Below are 8,479 nucleotides of genomic sequence, written 5' to 3'. Positions count from 1 at the left end.
CATTAAGGAATCTATACGGCAACTGCTTATTGGATTTTTGCATATTTATATAGTCTTATCGGCTCATAGATGCCTGGTGTAGCTTTTGACTCAGCATAATGCCAAGTTCAGGCTACAGTAGCTTACTGCAAAATTTTCAATGAGCTAAATATCCTCATGCATAAAATAATTACATTTTGCATCGTTTAGAATGTACAACTCTTTGTATCTTTTGCCCAAATAAATCTGATACTATTTTGGTATATGATTGTTATCTGTAGTAAACCATTTAAAGGACATTTGGACATCCTTGTTTCTCCTGATTCATAGCACAGAAGCAGAATGTGCTGTTCTCCATAACCACGGAGAAAACTTATTCCCCACTGACCTGCCCACTGAAATCATGTCCTCGACGCAGCTGCATGCGGTTAGAATTGGATCCTCCCCCAAGAACACCCATCTCTTCTCATATTGTTGACATGGATTTATTTTCTCATGGAGCTGCATTAGAATGAGATTTAATTATGAACATCTAAAAATGCACATTGTGAAACGCAGCTGAACGATCCCCAAAGACTTAAAGCAGGTGAAGTCCATGGACAGCGTTGAAGAGTGTGTCCCGGGGATCCACTCCCCTGTTCCTTCCCACGCGGACGACGTGCCTTGGCCACGTGAAAAGCACAACCCACATACCCCGGAGTTCCAGCTGAGAACAATGATTCAGAGATCAGGGCATGACGAGCTTTTCGATAAAATCAGCTTACGGAGTTAAAAGACTGGCTTCGGACTGATCTCCTTAGGATATATTTAATCCAAAAGGAAAAGTCACCGGTGAGTGCCAGCAAACTACTTGGATAATAAGGAAGTTTTAAAAATAGAAACATGAGATCATATAGGGAAACAATCAGAGTTAGAGCTGGTCTAGTTTATGAGTTATTGCATATTCTTAATTCAGAAAGCCACATACATATGGTTAAAGATAATGTGAATTTTCATGTGGGCCACTGTCTTTCTTAATTTAGTAAAACCTCAGGTCACTCCCAGATTGAAGATAATAAAATACAACCTTATCTAAAAATGAAGCCGACTCTTTAAAATAAAACCATGTTCAGACAGGTTATTATACTTACCATTTCCCTGACTTCACCCTGTAGCCAAAGGGATTTTACAACTTTTCTTTCAAATATATCTTTCCTGTATGACCTTCTCTCTTTCGAAAGTCACTTTCCTTTACAAACATACGTTCATCCATTTCTATCCTTCCTTCTTTTCTTCTTCTCTTCTTTAAATATTTCCCAATTTTCTTCAAACTATTCAGATTTTTTTGTGCATTTCATAGTTCCTGCACTTCCTTAGGAACGAGGGTCTCTGAGACGCACCTCAGTGATGTGTGTGTTTTCTGACGTCTTCATTCGTACAGTAATTGGACGGACCCAATGGTGATCTGCAGGTTAACTCTGGTGATTCTCCAAACCTTCTTTCAATGGCTCTGTATGCTTTTCTGTCCCACTCCTATTAATTGTGTTCTAATAATTATTATAACAAAGAACTGACAGAATAGCAAACTGACCATTTTTTTTTTTTTTGCTCTGCTCTATCTATGCCTAGAAGAAAAAAAATACAGCAGCTCTCAAATCCTCTTTTCCTATATCAAAGCTAATTTCCTTGCATTCGATTTTCCCAGACACCTGCTTCTTACTATACGACAATAGGACAGAATAAACACTATTTTGGGGGGAATGTTTCTAAATGAAATGCTGAAAGAGGCAACTGAATTTTAGCTCTATTCTTCACTGTGAGCCCCTGCTATTTAAGGTTGTCACTTTAACTCCGCTCTGCTGACCTAGAAGTGAGATTCCTCTGCTCTCAGCACCTCACAGATCCCTGGGAATAGCGCCAGGGGCTCCGACCCTGAGTAAAGTGAGTTTCTTCGCTGCGCTGCGTCCTCCGCCATGCGTCCTCCACCATGCACCCCAGTACCTTTGCTCAGGAGCTGCTAGAAGGAGCATTACCAACCCTCAAGCCAATGACAAGGGACCTGAATGTCTTCCAAAACACCAACATCCTTGATTGACTTCTTCCAGAGAATTATCCCCAAAACTGTTCAGATTCATCCAGGAAGCAGGCAGAATGAATCCTGTCTCCTATACTGTGCCCAAATTTCAAAGAACTTCTCCAAGCTTCATATCCATGCTGTGTTCACTAAGTGCACACATGCACACATATGCGCGTGCACACACACACACACACACTCACTCTTTCCAGTTACCCCATTGGCAATTTGAAATTTATAAAGAAACGGAAGCAAGAGTTGGAAATATTCCCTTTTAAGGAACCATTTGAAAGTGGACCCAGATTCCTTGTAAATGTATATTACAAACTCTAAGATAACCGATATTTTCTTCTTTAGAGAGCAGAATTTATTTCTTAAGAGAAGAAATAACATTAAATTTTATGCAAATTTTAATCAGAGAATGCAAAAATGAAGAGGAAGAAAAAACGAATAAGTGCAATAAATACAAAATAAGAAAATCATGATTGATATTAATACTAATGCAATGCCATAAATATTTGCTTTAAATGTAAATGTTCTAACTATACCAATTAAAGGCAATGATTGTTAAAATGGATTTTAAACAACAACAAAAGGGTAGTTTTCTATAGGAAACTCAATTTAAACATAAAGACACTAACATATTAAAATTAAAGGGGTGAAGAAAGATATATCATGCTAACAATAGTCAAAACGAAGCTCAAAGAACTTTAGCAATTCCATTCAAAACAGACTTCAGAGCAAGGAAAATTGTTAGGGATAAAGATGGACATTACAGAGTCCATAAAGTGGTTAATTCTCCAAGAAGATAAAACAATCTTTAACAAGCATGTCCTTAACAACAAAGTATCAAAAAACAGGTAACCTAGTAGAATGGCAAGGAGAAATGAAAAATAACCAGTTACAGCTGGAGACTTCAACCCCTGCCTTTCAGGATTTGGCAGATCTAACGAGCAGAACATTAATAAGAATATAGTTAATCTGAACAACAATGGGGATTAACTTGATCTACATGACACTTCTAGGCAGAAGATAGAACATTCCACTCAACAAATAGGAGAAAATACACTCTTCTCAAGGTCACCGGAAACATTTACCAAGACCGTGCACATTTTGGGTGATGAGACACACCCTAGCAAACTTGCAGAAAGAAAACAGACAAAATGCATTCTCAGACCACAATGTAATTACGCTATAAATTAGTAACAACAAGATACTTGAACCATCCCCACAAATTCAAAATTAAAAAGCACGCTTCTCAATGACGCATGTGTCAAAAAAAAAAAGTCTGAAGAAAGTTTTAAAAACATTTTGAACTAAATAAAAGTCAAAACACAACCTTCTAATCAAGTTTTATGGGATAAGGTAAAGTGATACCTATAAAGAAATACATTTATTAGAAAAGCATGACTAGAAACAAAAAGATCTGAAATCTAAGCTTGCACTTCAAGAAACTAGAGAAAAAACAATTTAAGCTTAAAATAAAGGGAAGAAAAGAAAAAAATAAAAATCAGATTAGAAATCATTGAAACTGAAGCCAGGAAATTAATAGCAAAAATTAACAAAACCAAAGGCAGGTTCTCTGAAATGATTTTTAAAATGATATACTTCCAACCTGGCTAACCAAGTAAAAGAAAAAAATACTCAAATTACAAATACCAGAATGAAAGAAGGGACATTACTACGAATGAGCAATAAAAGGAAATAAAGGAATATTATGAATCGCCGTATGCCCACAAATTTAGCAACAAATAAAATGGATCAATTCCTAAAAAAATGCAAACTGCCAAAACTCACACAAGAAGAACTGAATAAAATCAATGAATCTATATCTATTTCAGAAATTGAATCAATAAGCAATAACTTTCCAAAAGAGAACACTACCACATGTTTAAGAAAAAATGATACCAATTCTCTATGATATGCTCTGAAAAATAGGAACTGAAGAACACGTCCTAACTAATTTCATGAGTCCAGCATTACTCAAATGTGAAAACCAGGTAAAGAGGTTGAAAGTGAGGAAAAATACAAACCAAAATCTCTTATGAGCATATGTACGAAAGTCCTCAAACACAGTGACGGCAAATAAAACCCAACAATAAATAAAATGAATTACAAACCACAACCAAGTGAGACTCTTTTCCACATATGCAGGCACATTCCACACTTAAGACTCACTGAATGTGGCTTGTGCAGTGACTCACACCTGCAATCCCAGCACTTTGGGAGGCCAAGGCAGGAGGATCGCTTGAGGCCAGGAGCACAAGGCCAGCCTGGGCAACGTGGTGAAACCCAGTCTCTGGAAAAAAAAAAAAAAAATTAGCCGGGTGCTGTGGTATGTGTCTGTAGCCCCAGTTACTCTGGAGGCTGATGTGGGAAGGTCAATGTGGGAGAATCGCTTGGGCCCAGGGGGCAGAAGTTGCAGCGAGCTGAGATCACACCACTGCACTCCAGCCTAGGAGACAGAGTAAGACTCTGACTCAAAAACAAACAAACAAAGAAACAAAAAACCTCACTTATTGTAATCTACCATATCAACAGGCTAAATAAGAAAAACCACACAGTCATACCAATAAATGCAGAAAAAGCATTTGACAAAATTCAAATGAAAAGACAAGCCACTGATTGGAAAAATATTTGTAAAACACATATCTGATAAAGGACTGGAATCCACACGATACAAATAGCAATCCAAACTGAGCAGTAAGAAGACAAACAACTCCATTAAAAATGGGCAAAAGTTCTGAACAAACACCTCACTGGGGAGGATAAACAGATGGCAAATGAGCACATAAAATGCAGTCCACAGTATTTGTTTTCATGTCATTCCAAATTAAAATAAAAAAAAACTCCATACCTACTGTCAGCTAAATCCAAAAACCTGTCAATAGGAAGTGATGGTTTTGGAACAGCAGGATACATTAGATTTCTTCTTTCAACTCCCAAAGTGGTGGTTTCTGTTTCACTGAATCATCCCCTGGCTGGTCCTGTGTAGATCATATAAATTGGAGCTGCTGACCCAAGTCAGAGTTGTCCTAAAGTTATGTATTTCTTTTTTTTTTTTTTTTTTTGAGATGGGTTTCGTTCTTGTTGCCCAGGCTATAGTGCAATGGTGCTACCTCAGGTCATTGCAACCTCTGCCTCCCGGGTTCAAGCAATTCTCCTGTCTCAGCCTCCTGAGTAGCTGGGATTACAGGCGCATGCCACCACTCCTTGCTAATTTTTGCATTTTTAGTAGACGGGGTTTCATGACATTGGTCAGGCTGGTCTCAAACTCCTGACCTCAGGTGATCTGCCCGCCTCGACCTCCCAAAGTGCTGGGATTACAGGCATGAGCCACCATGCCCAGCATAAAGTTATGTATTCATATAACAAACATGCCTTGCAGATTATCTTCCTAGTGAATGTAATATTGGTAGAATACCACTATGTTAATTTCAAAACTTTATGAAAAAAATTCCTCTTAATAAATTATTTTGGCCTGTTTTATAGAAAAATCATATTTACATCTCCTAAACTCAGTACATTATTAACAGGATGAAATGTGAGAAATATCTTGAGTTATATTAAAAATAAAACTGGCCAAACATTGCAATCATGCTTATACCTTTGGAGAAGCTAGTTAAATGTCCACTAAGGATTATGCCTCTTGAATTTTGGTGATGCTGAGAGACCATGTTCTTGCACAACAAGCAACTGTTTGTTAGCAAAATATATGTTTTAAATGATTAAGAAGATATTTTAAGCATCTTATCTCCTAAGATAATTGCTGGTTATGTATGGCTGGTTTATTGAATTTCATTTATACTGTAGGTCAATCATTAGGAGTTTAGGTTTATATGCAATGTATCATAATTTCACATTTAAAATGATAGGAAAAAGCCCCTTGACATATTCATGCAGAATCTCACCTTTTCAGGAATAAATATTGGTTCTATAACAAAAAATACACTTTATGAGGACATAGCTGTGCTATTGCTATCACTACTAATTTTTCACAGCTTGTAAAGGACAACTTATTTCTTTTCAGGTTCATTTTGTCTCAACACTGACTATTTCTAGTTGATCTTTTCAGTAAGGATATAAATATTCTGAATGTCCCAGATTAAAGTAAGAATCTTGGATTCACCTCCTCCCTCCCTGCCCAGCACAAGTCAGGCCCACAGCTTAGCATTCCTTTCTCCTCCATATCAGATACCTCAAATGCCTGTAATAAACATTTACCCTCTGGCAATGCCAGCTTCTGATTTCATTTCTTGCTCCAATTTTAGATGACATTTATTGAGTTGCGTTATCTACAGAAAGGAGTAACTGTAGCAGGTATTCTTTTCAAAATATTTGCCCTGTCTTATTTCTAGAAATGGAAATCTTTCCTAATTGCTTTAAAAACCAACATAGCAGTTTCATTTAACTTGAGTTTCACCTTCCCATCTGTGATAACCCCACTTCAACACTCTGCATCAGACAATGAATGCCCTCTCATTCTTATTCTCCAGTAAGATTCCAATTCAAAGCTGTTGGTTAAAAACGCCAATATATTTGGCTAGGGCTAGGAATTTAAAATTCAGACATCATCTCCTATTAGCATCTTAGCTGGTCTGGGTAGCTCATCTCATCCCTCACATTCAGGCTGCACCAAGGCTTCTCGCCTGCTCGTATCTTTGGCTGGGACACCTCTTCCTTCAGTGGCTCTTGTGTTCCAGCGACTCAGCCGCCCCCATGCACACCAGGACTCAACGTTGTCCACCTAAAATTTATTTTTAATAACTCACCAGATTCCAAATTCATTGTACAAAATTATGATTGTCAGGTGATTTTTTTCAGGAGAATAAATGATAAAATTCAAAAAATATGTATTAAGCAACAATTCTGTTAATATTCTGTTAATTGCTCTGAACACTAGAAAATAATTTCAGGGCAAGCTTTGCCTTTGAAGAGCTAACAGATTTAAAGGATCATTTCAGCGCATCATTTATATACAGTCCTTATTAGAAACTAAAAAACACATTTGGAATCAGTAATTTTCAATGATGGCCATCCAGATGATTGAGAGAGTGTGCAAGCAGGATTGTTCTGAAAATAAAATCACCTGGGATGACCGAGACCACGTCCTCCTCTCCTCCCAGCAGCTCTGGCTTCTCCAGCAAAAGTCCTGCTGGCTTCTCCAGCGTCGTCCTGCGACGCGTCATCTTATTCATCACCATTTAACCCCATCTTTTTTTTTTTTTTTTTTTTTTTTTGAGAAGGAGTCTCACTCTCTCCCAGGCTGGAGTGCACGATCTCAGCTCACTGCAACCTCCACTTCCCGGGTTCAAGCGATTCTCCTGCCTCAGCCTCCTGAGTAGCTGGGATTACAGGCACATGCTGCCATGCCTGATAATTTTGTATTTTTAGTAGAGATAGGGTTTCACCATCTTGGCCAGGCTGGTCTTGATCTCCTGACCTCGAGATCCACCTGCCACGGCCTCCCAAAGTGCTGGGATTACAGGCGTGAGCCACCGCGCCCGGCCTCTCCCTTTCTTCCACTCATTTACAGCAGTACAAAACACGTGGTTATTTCCCCAAAGTCTTGAACTCCCTTCACCCACTAACTAGGACCCTAGTTTTTGCTGGGCTGTGCCTGACGCCTCTCAGGGCCACCTGCACCTGCTGTCTGTGGTTTGTCTCCCGAGTTACACTCCATGAGCGTCATCTCCTGAGGTCACTCAGGCCTCCGCATTGCCATGTCCAAGGGCGCATCCAGACCCTGACCTCCCGCGTCATCTCAGCAGCATTTTACAGACAGTCCTTACGTCCTTCAGCGCTTCCTTCCTCCGTGTTCCAAGAGGCCACACGTGGCCCCTGCAGCCATCTCCTTGGCGGACCCCACTCTCCTCCCAAGCCCCTCGGCGTTGCCTAACCCGAGTGCTCGGGCTCCAGCCCCCTCTTTCCTCTGTGAACACGCACCGCTTTGGTAACCACCGCATCCAGTCTCGAGGCTTTAAATAAACGCCAGGTGTCGGGGCCGCTGAGTAAGACAACAGGCCGCAAGGACCGCAGCGGAGGAGCCTCCACTGATTTGCTGCGTTGGTGTGAGCCAGAGGTGAGGCCTGAAGGCCCCTGTTTCATTTTCCCCTCACAGCAGAGACAGGTGAGGGTGCTGGGTGTCAGCACAGAGCAGAGAGGGCCGGTCACGGGACTGTGGACGGAGCCCTAAGGACGGGGCCTGATTTTATGGCTCTGGGAGTCCCAGGGTGGAGAGGAGACGTGCTAGGAAAGGACCCCCTGAAGAGGCCTCGGAGTGGAGGTGTCGGGCCAGGGGTGCGGATAAGGGGTGAGGATAGGAGTGTGGATAAGGGGTGCGGATAAGGGGTGTGGTAAGGGGTGTGGATAAGGGCGGATAAGGGGTGCGATAAGGGGTGTGGATAAGGGGTGCGGATAAGGGGTGAAGATAAGGGGTGCGGATAA

The sequence above is a fragment of the Hylobates moloch genome, unplaced genomic scaffold (assembly GCF_009828535.3).
Source record: "Hylobates moloch isolate HMO894 unplaced genomic scaffold, HMol_V3 SCAFFOLD_2, whole genome shotgun sequence".
In the NCBI taxonomy this organism is placed as follows: domain Eukaryota; kingdom Metazoa; phylum Chordata; class Mammalia; order Primates; family Hylobatidae; genus Hylobates; species Hylobates moloch.
Note: the sequence above shows the minus strand (reverse complement) of the source record.